Raw genomic sequence first — 19,241 nt, 5'->3', positions numbered from 1 at the left:
TACATTTTATAAGCAGACATATGACCTTTGATGAATTAAACCCATAAAAATTATAATAAAATAAAAATATTAATGTAATAAAACTTATTGAGTCATATTATACAACACAAGCGGGTTAGAAAAAAATTAATATAAACTTTTTTAAGTAAAATGCGGCTGTGTGCTGTCATCAAACTGTCTCATATGTTGATTTCTATTTATCAGTAAATATTAATTTTATCTTTAATCTACATATTTTTTTGTTATATGCTACATCTGCGCGTAGGACTGAAACAGCCATGTTTTCATGACAATATGCAGTTCTAATTTTTTTTTAATAACTAAAATGTGAGATAATGATGAATAAAAACGTACTGCTTGTAGTTTTTTTTATAACTGCCGTTTACAACACATTTTCCGATTAATGTAAAGTACTGCTCAACTCGAATAGGTCTGCCAAGCTGTCTTATATTTAGTTTTGTGAAGTGTGTATGCTTTACGTGGCAATATTCAATGCTTTAAACTCATCGTCGTGCATTTCAGTCATCATATAAGTACCATCTTGCAGTAATAAAACCACACGACGTGTGCCACCTGAAAAATCAAAGGAAACAAATTACATCAAGTATAACTCAAATGTGTACACGTGATCGACGTGTTTCTACCTGGTGATGGCATGCCTGCTTGTATCACTTCAGCAGGAATATTTGCTTCCTGTCCATCACCGCCATCCGATGTTTGTATAAAGTTGCCCGCTTGATGTGCCACCTGTAGCAGTGACCCCACTCCCACCATCTACCTGTTGTTGCTGTGCTGCTGCTAAAGCTTGATGTTGTTGCAATTCCGCTTCACTCATTGTCACTACATGAGTCGTACCATCTTCCTTTGTGGTTTTAACAATATACTGTGCCTCTTGCATTGCTTCATTCTGCTGGTGTAACTCGTTTGGATGTTGGGATACTGCTTCCGCAACAGCATTGTCAAGAGTCAGCACTTGATTATCATCACCTTCAGCAGCAGCAACGTACGCGAATTGTTGTTCACCATCTGGTCCTTGCGTTACAAGTATGGTTTGACCCTCGGCATTTTTACCTGCAACCTGATATACTGTACCATCTTCTGGCGATATCTCGAAAAGGCGTCCACCTATAGAACTAAGGCCTACATCCTTTTAAAACACTCATTAACGCCTTTCATCTGATAACCATATTGTACAAACAAATTCTAGAGTCAGCCCTGGTCCACTTTTAAAATACTCTTTAATACCTTCCATTTGATACATATGATATACACATTCCAGGGTTACCGTAGCTTCATTTTCCTACATAGTGGTTTTGTCTCCATAGTTCTCAGCTGAGTATGTAATGTTCGGTTACACCCGAAATTAGCCTTCCTTACTTGTTTTCAATTGCATTGTAATGTCTCTCAAATCTGAACTATGTTCTAAGTATCAAGTGTCTAGCTCAACGGGAAGTAACCGAAAAAGACTTTTCCGTGGGTCAAAAATTCGTATGGAAATGAGGGGACAAACATGAAAGCGACTTAATATAAAGGTAAAAAAAATCATTAATCACTTGAAACGCCATAAGTCATAAATATGATCAAACTTACTTACTTACTTACTTAATTGGCGCTTAACCGTCTAACCGGTTATGGCCGTCCAACAAGGCGCGCCAGTCACTCCTTCGCTCCGCCAACCGGCGCCAATTGGTCACAGCAAGGGAGTTTAAATCGTTTTCCACCTGGTCCTTCCAACGGAGTAGGGGCCGCCCTCTACCTCTGCTTCCATAGGCGGGTTCCGATAGAAACACTTTCTTGGCCGGAGCATCATCTTTCATTCGCATAACATGGCCTAGCCTGCGCAGCCGCTGCGTTTTAATTCGCTGGACTATGTTGATGTCTGCGTATAGCTCGTACAGCTCATCATTAAATCCTCTTCGGTACTCGCCATCGCCAACGCGTGGAGGTCCATAAAGCTTTCGAAGAACTTTTCTCTCGAACACTCCCAAAGCCGCTTCATCTGCTGTTGTCATGGTCCATGCTTCTGCCCCATATAGCAGGACGGGTACGATAAGTGACTTGTAGAGTATGATTTTCGTTCGCCGAGAGACTTTACTTTTCAATTGCCTACCTAGTCCAAAGTAGCGTTTATTAGCAAGATTGATTCTTCGCTGGATTTCAGTGCTGATGTTGTTGCTAGTGTTGATGCTGGTTCCCAAATAAACGAAGTCTTTTACTATTTCGAAATTATGGCTGCCAACAGTAGCGTGGTTGCCAAGGCGCATATCATCAAACTAGCCTAAAAAATTTTCATTTCCAGATCTGACGGCATTTAGTGACTCTACGCAGCAAACAGCTATTATTTTTATACCCAGCTGTACTTTTACACAGGGTATTATAACTGTGATTGGATAACGGTTCGTTGTACAGGTATGAACGAATCGAGATAGATATAGACTTCCATATATCAAAATGATCAGTATCAAAAAAAATATTGATTGAGCCATGTCCGTCCGTCCGTCTGTCCGTTAAGACGATAACTTAAGTAAATATTGAGATAGCTTCACCAAATTTTGGTACACGAGCTTATCTACACCCAAGATAGATTGGTATGGAAAATGAGCGATATCGGATGATAACCATGCCCACTTTTTATATATATAACATTTTGGAAAACACAAAAAACCTCATTTTTTAGTAAATAATACACCTAAAGTGTTGAAATTTGACGTGTGGACTGATATTGAGACTCTTGATAAAAATTTGAAAAAAAATTTTTAAATGGGCCCACTTGTGATAAAATTAATTTTACAAATATTATTAATCATAAATCAAAAATCGCTCAAGCTATCATAACAAAATTCGGCAGACAGGTTGCCTTTACTAAGGGGATTTATAACAAGAAATGGTAAAAAATTAAAATCTTGAAAAATGGGCGTGGCACTGCACCTTTCTTACAATGCATTTCCCAACATTTCTGAAGCCAGAACTCGACGAAAAATTTGGTGTTTAACAGGAAATATTTTCAGTAAAAATGGACTAAATCGGTTAAATCGCCTTCTTTTATATAAAAGGTGTTGTAAAAGTGCGTAGAAGCAGGTAATAAGCTATTTCTAGTAAAAGTTTCGTTAATAACCCTGCCCTCAGGGGCGGTGCGAGGTAGGGGTGTGGGGTTGTCACACGCCCCCCCCCCCCAGTTTTTTTGAAGTCGGCATTTTTGAATGTGCGATGACGAAATTTCGACCATTAGCAACTAAATTCCGGCAAATTTGAAAAAAAAGTCGGCATTTTTGAATGTGCGATAACCATATTTCGACCATTAGCGACTAAATTGCTGTAAAATTTGAAAATAATCCAAATGATACTAAATTTCTTATCTCAGTTTTTTTGCAGTCGGCATTTTTGAATATGCGATGACGGAATTTCGACCATTAGTAACTAAATTTAGGCAAATTTGAAAAAAAAAATTGGAATTTGACTAAATTTCTTATCTCAAAACCTGTAAAAAATTGAGAATATCATCAAAATAGATTCATTCACCATACTTAGTTGTTCTAAAAGTTGTGTTGTAAAATTTTCGTCCGGCAATTTGGAAGATATGGTTTTTTCGAGATGACGATTCAAAGCTGAAGTTGATGGCAAATACACACAAGAGATATTACTAAATTTCGGCCATTAGAAACGTACCAAGAATGGATTCTTGAAAAGTTCAGGTAATTCATGTGTCGGTATACACAAAATCAGATATCGTAAGTTAATTGAATCATTGAAATAGAAACTCAAAACCCTTCGATTTCTTGACAAATAGAACATTTCGTATATTATTTATGTATAATAATATTAGCGAGTCGACTGTAGATGGTAATAGCGGCGACACCTGTTTGTCGAACTTTACATTCAATAACCAGCTACTTTGCAACTAGCTGGCTTAATAACCAAACTGATTGATAGCTCAAATGAAACTCTACTATCAAAACAATATTGCTATAGCGTCTGAATCGAAACTTGCCCATAGCGCCTCTACCCCCAGATGCTTTTATACTCTGTGATTTCTTCGTGGCATCTTCTAGGCGCTTCCAGAATTTTACTTAGTAATAAATTTCTCAGCTACAACTACAGATGTATAATTTCTCATTTGAGTAATACTTGCACAAATTATTTCCCTATTTTGTGACAACTCAGATAAGATATATGCATGTGTTTGTGCATTGTTTCTCCGCTGCTCGTATATGTACATATGTGTAGACGCAATTATTGATTCGTTTATGTAGTAGATACATAATGATTGATCTATGGATGTGCATGATATCACTGTTTAGCATCGGCTTAGAGTTGGCAGCACCCCTTAGTTTTGCTAATATTCGTAACAATATAGTTGTGTTAATCTCACTAAAGGACGGGGTTAAATATTGTATAGTTACCGAGATAAAAACGTTTGAATTTTCAAATTGTTGTCATGTAATCGACGTTCTAAGAAGAAATGCAAAAACGATATCAAAAGTATTTTGTACGTTCTTCCTAAAGATAATATTTGAAAAAGAAATTAGAAAAATGTCATTGAAAATTTTGCAAAAAAAAAGTTCTTAATTTTTTTTAAGTTTAACATTTTTAATAATTTTTTTATTCTCAAATGAAAACTTAATTCTTTTCCTTTAAATAGATAGATACCCATCTTGTTATGGTGCGCGAAAATTTCTTTAATAATTTTTAATATAATGTCAATTTATGGATGAATTTTAGCCGTACATCTTCATTTAAAATAAAAATGTATTAAAGAAATTTGCGGGAACCATAACAAGATAGGTATCGTTTTAAAGAAAAGAACCGAGCTTTCATTTAAGAATAAAACAAAAATTTAAAAAAGATATCAAACTTGAAAAAAAAATTGAATATTTTCTTATATTGTAAAATTGTTACTAACATTTTTCGATAAAATTTGTTTAGTATTTATTTTCAGTTCAGGCCAGAAGTATTAATTGCATATCTTCTTGAAGCGTGTATTACATGAGCTATATTTGAATGAAAACAAGCTTGCACAAAAAAAATCGAAAATGCAGTGGGACGCTTCACGAATTTCACACCATATACTGGTCCTTCGACGCCGATTTTACACTTGGAAAATACATTTCAATTAAATCGAGCCCTATCAACAATTTTAGTGTAACCAACAAAAATAAAATTTTACATGTGATCGTTTTTAAGATTACATTTTTTTAAAAATTTGATGCAAAACTGCTTGTGGTTATCTTTGTAAAGGAACTTATTACGGTTGTGAAATTTTTTGAGGTAGTTTAAAACAAACAGAATTACCAATATCTGTCAAAAACGGATTTTCATATCTTTGTTGGTTACACCGAAATGGCGGTTAGGGCTCGAAATAATTTTTTTCGACTCTTTGTCCAAAAATATTCGACATGTATTTTTTTACGATTGTTTTCGAAAATATGATTTTTTGAATATTTGACTCATATGAAATACACAATTATTCGAAAGTTATTCACAAGCTTTTCGATTATGTCCGACTAAGTACTAATATCCTGAATCAATACAATGCGCTGAAATACACTTTCGAGTGTTAAATGCAGGGATACTCCAAATGAAATCAACCAATTTATTGACATTTTACACCCCACCTCTTCCGAATTTCATGAATTTTTTTTACAACATATATGGACAAATATAACAACCCGTATTTTTTAGTTTTGTCAAATTCACTTTAGTTCCATTTTTATGAATTTTTTAAAATTTTATGTTTTCGGCCGATTTATTTTTTTTAAATTCAATGGCGCAAGGTATTTTTCAGTAAAAAGCCCATTGTGAAGTTGTTGTTTAAGTTAAAGCTATCAAACTTACAGCTCTGATGTGAAATTTCACCAAAATTCCTAATATCACGTTGAAAGTAACGTAAGTATTGTTAAAATATGTTTTTTCACCCTTTAAAGTTGATATTTTAGGTTTCTTTTTCTCAGTATAGTCTTTTTTATGAATGCTAATAACTTTTTCTAAGTTTCCAAAACAAAACTCGAAGAGGTCTCGTTTTAAAGAAAATAAAACATACTATTATATTCCCAAAATAAAATTCGTGGGTATTTGATGGTAAGTGACCTAAAAAAGGCTTAAAATTTAAAATAGCTCCAAATTCGGTAGTGCTAGTAACAAGGCAAAACCAAATCAATAACTCTGTGTGACACTAAAAAAGTAATATTTGCGAGACATACCTCACGTTGTAGGTCTAGTCCGACATACAAAAACTGCATACTCAAAATTTCCAATAAACCCCCGAAATCTGGATTTAGGGGCCAAAAACCCCTTTTCCATTGGTGAAGGCATATATTGGCCCATAACTTTATTTTTGGTTGCTGTATGAAAAAGAGTTTGACGTCCCTGAAAAGAAGACGTTTTGTCGCTTCTAATAATATATGAAAGTATATTTTGTTTACGCAAAACTCCGAGAAACAATAAAGAAGATTGGGGTTTAGCCCTGGTTGATTTCATTTGGAGTATCCCTACACTTAGTTCGAAGTGTTTCACATTAAATTGAAAAGTGAGAAAAATTGGTTGGACATTTTCTAATATATATATATAAAAATATATATATATATAAAATGTCCAAGCAACCGCCGCGAAAGAGAATAAAAGTAGAATGCGAAGAATGCGGAAATCAATTTGACGATGACTACAAATCGCGTCATGAAAAATACAAACATAATGGTCAATACGTCAGAGTCAAACATGTCGGAGCTCCAATAAATCCATTTGAGGCTTCTAAACGAGAACGTCAGGTATCGTCGTTTGGACATTCTTCAACTCCATCACCGAAAGCGAAGAATGCTGATCCCATTCATTCTGATACACAAGAAGTTACCTCAGAATCACATTCAAAAGGTGCACTTCAAATCACTGAACGCTCAACCATTATATCTCCAGTTCCCTCGCTGCAGACTAATATCCAACGAGCGATGTCTCCACCTGTATCATCTTCATCAATACCGCCGTAACTACCGTCCCCAGATTTGCTTCATTTACAATCGTCAATGTCGCCACAAGGAACACCAGAACTCCCATCAACATTACTATCAGAACAAGATGAGAAAAATTGCAATTGGGTAGATATTTCCGGCAAGGTTGCTGAATTCCTAAAGAATTTTGAACGAACGAATGACGTTCTAAGTAGAGTAAAGGACGAGGCAGTGCCGAATTTAAAAGCAGTGTTCGTCGATGTGATCGACTGTTTAACAAACATCAACAAAGAAAGTGGTGAGCTATTGCTATTTGCAAAAAAGGAAAATGAAAAGCTGTCGTCTACAAATTTCAATTTGACTATTGGGAATGACGTTCTAATCGATCATGACCACGGTCGACGAAATAAAATATCATCCAGTAATGAACGTAAATATTTGAGTTCTCTCGGTCCATATCAACCGAAACTTGACATTTATCCGACCAATACAGATATTCCCACTAACAAACAACGTCGATTTAATACAGTTTGGTATGAAAAATTTTCTTTTTTGGAATATAGTCCCCATAAAGATGCAGCTTTTCGTTTTGCTTGCATTTTATTTCCTAAAGGGCCAGGGAGATGTAATGCTAGTTCAGAATTGGTATCAGTAGGAGTCCGCTAGTGGCATAAAATGAAAAGTCGTGGTCAAAATAAAAAAGGGAAATTACTTCAGCACTTCACTTCAGAATCTCACAACGCAGCTCTATGTGATTATTCCAATTTTATCAACGAAGGGGTCCATGTTGATATATTAATAGATAGATCCATCAGGGACAACAAAATTAAAGCAGTACAAGAAAAAGAGTATCATTCAAAGGACTTGCGGGTTTTATTCGATGTTGCGAGGACTCTCGGAAGGCAAGGTCTCGCTTTACGTGGTCACAAAGATTCACCAGTAAACAATGATGGAAATTTTCAACAGATTGTTAATTTAATTTCCCGGCATTGTGCACTGGTTAAAAAATGGTTGGATGAAACCTCCAAAAGACCACATCATATAACTTACCTCAGTAACGTGACTCAAAATGAATTCATCGATTTATTAGGGAATGGAACTGAAAAGGCCATCGTCAACGAAGTTAACCAAGCGGGGATATTTTCTGTCATGGCTGATACTATTCCAGACGTGTCACATCAAGATCGATTAGCTGTCAATATTCGGTATGCGCATCAAACAAATAAAGGAATTGTACCTGTTGAAGGGGTTTTGAAGATGGATAATGTCCAGACTAAAAAATCAGGAAAAATTGTAACAACTCTTCATTCGATGGGAATTTCCACAAAAAACATTGTTTTTCAATCGTATGATTTTGCAAAAAACATGTCTGGAAAGTTTAAAGGCAGGCAGCAAAAATTATCGGAAAAATGTGAAAAACGTGTTCCCTATATTCCATGTCATGTTCATAGAATCAACATATTTGTAGAAGCATAATGCAATGCAAGCTGTTTGATTAAAGAATTTTTCAATGTTTTAGAAGCTTTGTACGTTTTTTTTCTTCTGGAAGTACGAAACGTTTCATGAGTTTGCGTGAAGAGTTACGTAATATTGAAAATTCATTGCAGTTGAAGAATTTGTAAAAAACACGATGGACTGCTCGGGCAGAAACAGTCAAAGCTGTATGGATTTCTTTCGAATGCATCATTCATGCTCTTGAAATTAGAAAGAAAGATTCCGAAAATGTTGACAGCAATTCACGTACGCTAGCTTCAGGCTTGTTAAAAAAATTTTTGGATTTCGATTTTATAAGCTCTTTATTTTTTTGCAAAAATGTAATGTTCAAAGTTAAAAATTTGACAGAAAGTTTGGAAGCTGAAGAATTAAACATCATCGATGCATTATTGTTGATTCAAAGCACATCAGCGTCATTTCAGCAGATGAACGATGATATTCAAATTAACGATTTAATTGCGAGTTCGGTATCCTTTGCTCGAAAGTGGCAGAGAAGCCCCGAAAAGGACTTTTCAAAGCATCACAACGCGACGTGTACCAAAAAAATTTTACGAAAATCTGGAATCTGCTACAATTTTCTAATTTGAAACATTTTATAGAAAAGAATTTAAAATTGTCCTTCAAGTTTTCACAAGATGCATCCAAGAAAAGTTACAAGAAAGTTTGTCAACGTTCAAACCCATTCAGGAAATGTTTAGAATTCCAGCAGACAGAAACAATTTTACGATGGATTTGATAAACTCTATTGTACAATTGGAACCCGGATTCTTCAAGGAAGATATCGAATGTTTGCTTTGTGAGTTACAAAATCTTTTTGACTGTTGTCAAGGTTATAAATCGTTCGAAGATATTTCCACGGTAGCATTGAAGTTAAAACGAATTACCCCCTTAGCATACAAACTGGTTCGTTATATTTTGACTGTTCCTTTGACGTCAGCATCGTGTGAACGTTCCTTCAGTAAATTGAAAATAGTTTTCGACCATTTGCACACAACAATGGGAGATGATCGTTTAAATTCGTTGATGCTACTCTTCTCTTCAAAAGATAAAGTACATGAAATTGACCTTTGTGAAGTTTTTCAAAAATGCTCCTTACTAAAACATCGCAGAGTCAAAATTTGAATTTAATTTTTCCATTTCTCGTGTAAAAATTTTCTTTCTAAAATTATTTTGATTCTTGTGAAAATGGTATCTTTTTAGTATGTATTTAATTTTGTAAAACATTTTATATGACGAAAATAAAAGAAGAGTAAACAATCACTGTAATTTTTAATTCATTCGGTAACATATTGCGATTTTGTCAGAAATTGTTTCATGTTTATTTAAGGTTTTTGTACACGATATGGTTTGTACATCTTACCTGCTGTGGCATTACCACAAGACAAGGTATTTGTATTTATGTAAATGCCAGAATGAGTCTAGTTTGTAATGCACAACCAAATGAATTTCACTTTCGACCACACGCAAATAACTCATAGCGTCATAGTCATAGCGGCATAGATAAGTTATATTGAACCCAGCGGGAAGCCGTATCCGTTTACAGTTGTTTAACCCGTATGCGTCACACTGACCAGCTCACGTATCGATCAGCATGATTGATCGACAGCGTCGGTTTGTCAATGCGACTGCCCAAATATTTTTACATAGTTAAGTATATAGAAATAGAATGTAATTATTCTTGGTGTGTAAGTATTGTATGCAAATATTGTAATAGTATTGTAAGTCATTTTACTATAAAAGAGAAAGTATTTCTGAATAAAGAACAATCAGATTTCTTCGCTGAACATAAGCGCCCATTGAAATTACTTTGTTTTATCTTCTTCAAACATTTTATACTGCCACTTTTTCTACACTCACGTAATGTCTTATGACTTCCAACGATTTTAGCAGTTCAGTTTGGCTGCTTTCTTTCTCCCAATAAATAAATAAATCCAAAAAAAATTTAAGTCCACAAATTAAAGAACAGCATATTCTAGTTATGTGTCAGATAAAAATAGAAACGTTTCTATTTCGTATGTGAAGTTTCCTGACTTGTACAAAAGAAAATTTATTTTGCGTTTACACGGTATGTTGCTTTTCATACGTAAAAAGTGACATATATATATAACAAATAAATATCGTGTAAGAGGCCTTTTAGTTTTCCAAATACGCTAAAATTCTTAAGTACCCTCGGATACACACTCACATGAATTCATTTTTAATCCATTATTATTACTATACAAAGAGTCGGCAATTTTTTGAGATCAGTCGGCATACCAGTAAGATTCACCCCTCCACGATCGGAACCTTCGCACCGCCCCTACCATCCCTTTTTTTGTAATAACGCTTTTTAGTACAACGGCACTTGTGTGTTTATGTTTATTGTTCTGTTATATCTTTATTTTAAAATAAACAGTAGGAAAATCCCCATATCTGAAGGAAAACTGCATTATTACCCGCTCAAGGTCATCGGTGTTAGCCTTTGTATCCTCTTTGCTTCATTTAAACGAAAATTAGTTCAGAATAGAACCATATGTATATGTATTAATACGCAGCCTTGTAACACTATTAAGTACACAACACAAACAACAATAGCATTTCAAGTGTAAAGCTGTGTATGTAATGTTCGGGTTCACCCGAACTTAGACTTCCTTACTTGTTTAATCAACTCCCTGTATTGTGTTATTATTATTATTATATTTTTTTTTGTGGGTACAACAACAACCACATGAAAATCGCCAACTTCAACTGCAAATATCTCCGGACAGAGATACAATTTTTCTTTTCCGCCTTCGGAGTATTGTTTTCGAGGTCAATACGCGTCTTCTGACACTTCTCCCGATATTTTTTACGCGTACTAGCAGTCGACCCCTCAACTAGACTTTTACCAGAAAAATTTTATCTGTGTCCGGAGATATTTGAAGTTGGCGATTTTCATGTGGTTGTTGTAATGGTGTCGTACCCACAAAAAAATTGTGAACATAAGTGTTTTGAGCGGATATAGTTTTGGTCTCCAAACCGGTGTTGAAGCTACCCAGGGTAATTTTTTATAAGCGCGGCCAAAGGCCGCCAATGCAGAAAGGTGTTCTGCGTAAAAATACTATGGATCCCACCTCCGGGGTTATTTTTCGGTTTTTCGTAAATATATTTTGAACGAGCTAAAATTTGGTAATTCTTTACTTTAGCTCACAACTGCTAAAACTCGTCCAAAATTATCGGAAGGGGTGTTAAAAGATGCGTTTTGGACCCATGACCATTGAAAATTTTTTATCTTTCAAGAGAGTCGGAGTGTAGTGCATAATTTTAAGGAGCAAAATGCTTCATTACTTAACCGAAAATAACTTACAAATCTGCAAAATAACTTTATTAGGAGCTCATCATTTGTCGCGTTTTCTTACTTGGTGCTTAGTAGTTCCAAGGGATTGGAATGATCAAGCGAATTTTTTCGGTATTCGTGACATAGCAATTTTGTCACCAACATTTTCGTCGTTATAAAATATGTAAATCTAAGCTAATATCATTTTGGTATTAGTAAAAAAAAACACTTTTGAAAATGCAAAAATTTCCGCCACAAATTGATCAGCTGTTAATTTATCTGTCAAATCATCTCTTTTAAGGTTGGCAACATCAATTCAACTTCAACTGAATAACGTGTAATACCAAACGGAGTTGAGTTGTTTTAATTAAAATCCAACTTAGTTGAGTTATAAACCGTTACGAGGTGGGTTTGGTCAAAGGCTGAGGTATGCTCAAGTCAATCCAGAGTCGGATGGAGGTCCCACTTCCCCCACCTAAATAAATACACAGTAAATTAGTGCTTTGATTTCGAACACACACACACACGCGGCTCTCAGGCTAAAATATCCACAACCTTGAATCCAGGAGAGAGAGAGAGAGAGAGATGGTGGTGGATGGGGTGAGCCCCGTCTTACTCAGATGAGATGATGACAAAATATTAGGGTTGCCCAATAGGCCGGTAGGTTAAGTACCATCGGCAGGACCGACCTTGTAACTTTACCCCCCGTCGACCAAAGGGAGTCCCTGGAATATGTGTTAGGGCTGCCCAATAGGCCGGGGGCAGGGGGTGGGGGGTACCATCGGCAGAACCGACCTTGTAACTTTACCCCCCCGTCGACCCAAAGGGAGTCCCTAGAGCCCCTGAGGGGGCCGCGATTTTGAGGTACTATGACATTTTTTTTAATTCGGGAGAGTCTTTAGTTGTGTAGAGGATAAGAATGAGAATAAATTGAGAGAATAGAAAAGAGAGAAGGAGATTGAGAAAGAGACAGAATGAGACGAAGATGGAGATAGGTGAAGCGAAAAAGACGGAGGGAGGAGTGAATAAAAGTATTAGGAAAAAGTGAGAGGGGGGAGGGCAGAGCCAGACGGAAAAAGCTTATTAAAATGTATGCAGATAGGCCAAATTTAGGGCAGGACAACGTCTGCCGGGTCTTCTAGTAGTATATATAATTAGTTCATACACATATACACGGAACATCATTATAGTTAATTGAGCCACTTAGTACATTATTTACATATCAAGATGTATGAACCTTTGCATGTATACTTCAAGAGCGAAGATTGTAAATTACCACTGCTCATCGATGTACGACCACTCATTATCATATCCGACTGTACACGCCCGCTAGGTGCACGTTGTTGATTTGGTGTTGTTGGGGTACTACTATAGACCGCAATAAAATTCGTACTAGAATTTGTTGAAGAAATAGAACCACGTGATGAATCTGTGGAGATGGACGATGTTACCGAGGAACGTTATTCATATTAACAGCAATACTGGCACGCGACCCAATAGTTTACTATTACTACTGTTGCTACCTTTGTGATGGTGTGACGTTCCAAACCCTGATGGTTTAGTCTTCATCATCATCGGATTCCGCATAGTCCTACCACTTTGTGGAAGATGACGACGACCTTGTAGATGGTGTCGGTGAGATCGCTGGTGATGACGATTTGCCATTCCGCGTGAGAGAGTATATACCCATTGCCCACTACCAAGAAGTTGCTGAACGCTTCCGTTGTATTCTTCACTCGGACATTCAAATAACCAATCCGAAGGAATCCCGAATCTTTTTTGCCTTTACGAAATTGTGAGAGAATGAATGAATAAGTAAGAAATTAACTCAAATAAGGTTTGCGAAAGTTTCGAGACGTATGCACAGCAACGCCAAAAGCAGTTGATAAATGTGGCTTCTTAGTCTACTATAGGCTTGAAAACTAGAGTTAAGTCAATATTATTGATACACCCTGAGACACGAATAAATCCGACCGGTTGAGCCCACTGAATAATTCAACATTTCGGGTTTTTTTAAACATCTGGGAGAAGTTTTTGTAGCTTACTATATTTTTTCTCCCCTACTTTTCCATTTCTCCCACTTCGAATAATCCTCCTTATCACTGGCTTTATACTTATAATCCTTTCTCTCGCTCCCCCTTTCCCTTATTATCTCGCTCTCCTTATTCAATTCCTTATATTTCATATTCCCTGCTCCCGCTTCCTCTTGAGCCATAAATACGAGTTTTTTAATATTGTAATGTGCGCAGCTTATTTCCCGAAAAAGGCTTTAGATATCGACGCAGCACCCTATCGCAGAATTTTATTGAAGAACACCGCCTCTTTCAGTTTTTCATTGTGAACACACTATCTCACCTGACAATTGCTGACTGAGATAGGGTGCTTTCGAAATGGCAGCTAAGATATTAAATATTTATGTGGGCGAAGGTCACCGCACTATCCGCTTAAAGACGAAATTCGTTAATAACTCATTCATCTGCAACCAAGCATTTATGGAGAGAAAGAAGCATATAAGCGCGACAACCTCCGAAGAGATTTTTGGAAGAGCTTTTCTTCCAATTAAAGTCGTGCACCTTTTTTTTAATTTTGCTTACAATTTGGCGGGACGGGACCTACTTAATTTATGCCAACTCCGAACGGCATCTGCAAGGCAGATGAGTTTTCACTGAGAGCTTTCATGACAGAAGTACATCGGAGTGCTTGCGAAAACACTGCCGAGGGGCGACCGCTTTAGAAAAATTGTCTTCTAATTGAAAAAACTTGTTTCTAAAATTTTGATGTTGCTTTTGTCCGGGCGTGAACCCGGGATCTTCGCTCCGTATTGTTCGAAGGACTCAAACTCACCGTTAATACGCTTATTGGACCTTCTACAAGGTCAGACAGACATGGCAAGGACCTGTCGGAGCCGATGCTAGAGAAAATTAAACAACAACTTAGCAATATGATGATGACATTAACATAATCGGCCTAAAGTTCTACTTTGAACTGGAAAATATAGTTTTGATGGCGAACGAGGAGGAGGACAAAACGAAGTATCTGCTGTCGTCAAGCAAAGTGTCAGCGCATTTGCGTTTTGGCAGGCATGTCACTGTTGATAGATATAAAATCGAAACTGTGAATTATGCAAGGTGGGAGTATACGAGGGAAAAGGTTTCAGGAAGAGTTACGGATGAAGATTTAATGATTTGCTGTCAGTGTTGTTGGTAATGCATCCACTTTTTTATTGTCTTCTAGGCTTATCAAACTATAAACATGACAATAAGTGGAAACGTCGAAACATTCTACCGAAGACATTAGAAGGAATTAAAGAGTTCCCAAGACATAATGACGTCTCTATTCTAAAAATCGCATGTCAAATAACCATTTCTAAAAAAACAAACAAAAAAAAAAATACTTTGACTCAATTTTCAAGGATAAAGTGGTTTCTTCAAATTTAGAAGTGATCTTTTGCAACTTTTTTAATTGGCATGGAGACCGAGTCCAATGCACAACCGTTTCATATAGATAAATAAATAAAAACGTTTTTCGAATGTCCGAACTTCACCGAAATCTTTGATGCAATTAATCGCTGAAATGCCTTGGCACGGAAAGCCCCTTCTATATAAAATTATGAAAGATAAGTTGAATGTATTATTTCTTAGCTAACAATAGAAATAGAAATTGTATACATAAATCCTTGTTGTTGAAACAGGAAAAGCTTGTATGAAACTGTGCAAAACATCAAAAAATGTAATAAAAGGGTTTAGTAAGAAATAAATTAAGTAACATAAAGTAACATAGCATAACATAACATAGTTAAGAACTCACGACGAATCGGTAAATGCTTCTAACGTTTGCTCAAATATTAAATCCTGAACCTTTTTACGTCAGCAATGCTTTGGTGCACTGCGTTCAACTTGCCACCAGGGGCTTAAGGTGCCGACACCAGCAGTAGCAGCCATATATATACTATATATACCACCGATCTGTATGATTTTTTCAGACAACAATATATGCTATATACGTAAGCATTCGTTGAAATGTGAATCCTGTAGCTCTTAAAATAGGGCAGTAATTACGAAAAGTTTCTTATCTGAACAATCGGTTGTGGGGGATATATACTATATATACTACCGATCTCATCAATTTTTTCAGGCAACAATATGTGCAATATACGAAAGTATGTGGTGAAGTTTGAAGCTTCAATCTGTTAAATTGAGTAAGATATTACAAAAATCCTCTTTTTCTGAAAAATCGGTTGTATGCTATAGTGGTCTGATCCGGCCGGTTCCGACAAATGTCTAATCGGACACCCAAATACACCTGCTCACCGAATTTTATCAAGATTTCTCAAAAATTGAGGGACGAGTTTGCATACAAACAGACAGACGGACAGACCGACATGGCTAAATCAACTCAGCTCTTCAACCTGATTATTTCGGTATACTTAATGGTGGGTCTATCTATTTTCCTTTAAGGACTTACAATTTTGGGTTTCGTGACGAAATTAATATACCATTTCATTTTCATAAAAGGTATAAAAATAGGTAGGCACTTTGTGTGAGGATAAAAAGCTTCACGTTTTTTGTGGTCTGCATGTAAAAACTATGAAAACGAATCACGTATTTCAAAAATATATGACGTAAACGTAACTATTTGATGAAATTTGATGAATTTTGAAGCTTCTATCCGTTAAAAAGGGGCAAAAATTACAGTTTATATGAAGTATATAATATATATACCACCGATCTCTATGATTTTTTCCGACAACAATATATGCTATATACGTAAGCATTTCGTGAAATTTGAAGCTTCTAGCTGTTAAAACGGGGCAGAAATTGCGCAAAGTTTCTTATCTGAACAATCGGTTGTATGAGATATATACTATGTATACCACCGATCTCAATGATTTTTTCAGACATCAATATATGCTATATACGTAAGCATTTGGTGAAATTTGAAGCTTCTAGCTGTTAAAATGGGGCCGAAATTGCAAAAAAAAAATTATATATACTATATATACCATCATATATATATTATATATATCACCGATCTCTATGATTTTTTTAAACAACAATGTATACTATATACTTACGTAAGCAATCGGTGAAATTGACAGTTGAAAATGACAGTTTATATAAAGTATATAATATATATACCACCGATCTCTATGATTTTTTCAGACAACAATGTATACTATATACTTACGTAAGTAATCGGTGAAATTTGAAGCTTCTAGCTGTAAAAATGGGGTAGAAATTCCGAAAAGTTTCTTATCTGAACAATCGGTTGTATGAGATATATACTATATACACAACCGATCTCTATGATTTTTTCAGACACAAAATATATGCCATATACGTAAGCATTCGGTGAAATTTGAAGCTTCTAGCTGTTAAAATGGGCTAAAATTGCGAAAAAAAAAATATATATATACTATATATATATATTCTATATATACCACCATATATATACTATATATACCACTGATCTGTATGATTTTTTCAGACAACAATATATGCTATATACGTAAGCATTCGTTGAAATTTGAATCCTCTAGCTCTTAAAATAGGGCAGTAATTACGAAAAGTTTCTTATCTGAACAATCGGTTGTATAAGATATAGACTATATATACAACCGATCTCTATGATTTTTTCAGACACAAAATATATGCCATATACGTAAGCATTCGGTGAAATTTGAAGCTTCTAGCTGTTAAAATGGGGTTAAATTGCGAAAATATATATATATATATATATACTATATATATATATTCTATATATACCACCATATATTTACTATGTATACCACTGATCTGTATGATTTTTTCAGACAACAATATATGCTATATACGTAAGCATTCGTTGAAATTTGAATCCTCTAGCTCTTAAAATAGGGCAGTAATTACGAAAAGTTTCTTATCTGAACAATCGTTTGTTGGGGATATATACTATATATACTACCGATCTCATCAATTTTTTCAGGCAACAATATGTGCAATATACGAAAGTATATGGTGAAGTTTGAAGCTTCAATCTGTTAAATTGAGTAAGATATTACAAAAATCCTCTTTTTCTGAAAAATCGGTTGTATGGAGGATATATGCTATAGTGTTCCGATCCGGCCGGTTCCGACAAATGTCTAATCGGACACCCAAATACACCCGCTCACCAAATTTTATCAAGATATCTCAAAAATTGAGGGACTAGTTTGCATACAAACAGACAGACGGACAGATGGCCAGACGGACATGGCTAAATCAACTCAGCTCTTTAACCTGATTATTTCGGTATATTTAATGGTGCATCTATCTATTTTCCTTTAAGGACTTACAATTTTGGGTTTCGTGACGAAATTAATATACCATTTCATTTTCATGAAATGTATAAAAACGGGAAAAAGGTTAAAAAGTAAAAAAGTCATGAGCCAGAAAGCAAAATATAAGAAATTAGGTATTGAAGCGAACAAAAAGACCAAGCAAAGGTTGAATGTGGGACGATAGGCAAGAAAGTAAGGTAAGGAATAATAGGTAAATAAGTAACAGGTGGACTGTTGAAAAGATAGCAAAAACGGTGGGCAGGAGTAAGGAAACGGAACGCAACAGGAGAAATATTAACAATTACACAGGTTTCAAGAACAAAATAAATTCATAAAAGTAAAAAAACTCACAAGGAAATTGAATAGATTTAGACTCCAGTTAAATTACCTTAACAGGCTAAATTTAAAATTTGAACTAATCAAACTCACGTAATGAAATCGTGATTAAAACTAACTAAAACAATATCAGCTAAGTTCAACAAAATTCAAATACAATATAAAAAAAACAATATAGATTCCGGCAGCGGCGCACGGATAACTCTGCTCCCTTCTTGGCCTCTCTCCTCGGGCTTACTTTTCTACTCCAATTAGTGTTCCTCCAGGCTATGCTCAAGTGTAATGATTGCGGTACCAGGACAGGAGCGCTCAGATGCCCCTTTACTCCCTTGACGTATAGCCTGGCACCGTCTGTATGCTTCCCCTTCCTCTATATGAAATACTACCCCGCTTTTGTGTGTTTAGACTGTGTTGGTGGCTGGTGTGGCAAGTTCCTTTAATTTTAATACTACCTCGCCTTATTTTTGCGTTTGTGGCTCGTGATGGCGGCAACTTCATATTTTTGCGCAGCAATCTAAATGTGCAGAGGGAAGAATATTAGGGACTAGGGTCCTGGCGAACGAGAAAGATACATTAGGGTGCATGTGGACTCACTATATTTATTGAATTTCATCTAGTTATGTCATTTTATTTATTTATTTGATTTTTTTTATCTATATATTTAAGGTTATCTAGGTATTAGATTTTACTCAAATTTATCACTTTACGTATCTATGTATGTTATTTTATTTTAATTAGTTTTATATCTTATTTTATTTTATAATTTTAGCTAATTTATTTTAATTTAATTTTACTTTTAACTTTCATTATTTTATTTTATTTTTTTACTTAATTTTATCTTTGTATATAATTTCATTTATTTCACTAAATTTTATTGATT

At 35.4% G+C, this 19,241-nt stretch overlaps 2 pseudogenes; both read right to left on the bottom strand.

Annotated features, from left to right (window-relative positions):
- Positions 1–98: 98 nt before the first annotated feature.
- Positions 99–2,944, bottom strand: LOC137235714 (uncharacterized; annotated as a pseudogene).
- A 9,994-nt stretch (positions 2,945–12,938) lies between these two features.
- The window catches only part of LOC137235713 (uncharacterized), a 42,040-nt pseudogene continuing 35,737 nt past the window's right edge, over positions 12,939–19,241 (bottom strand).

The sequence above is a fragment of the Eurosta solidaginis genome, unplaced genomic scaffold, assembly GCF_040869045.1.
Source record: "Eurosta solidaginis isolate ZX-2024a unplaced genomic scaffold, ASM4086904v1 ctg00001056.1, whole genome shotgun sequence".
Lineage (NCBI taxonomy): Eukaryota > Metazoa > Arthropoda > Insecta > Diptera > Tephritidae > Eurosta > Eurosta solidaginis.
Note: the sequence above shows the minus strand (reverse complement) of the source record. Positions and strands in the feature narration are given on the sequence as shown.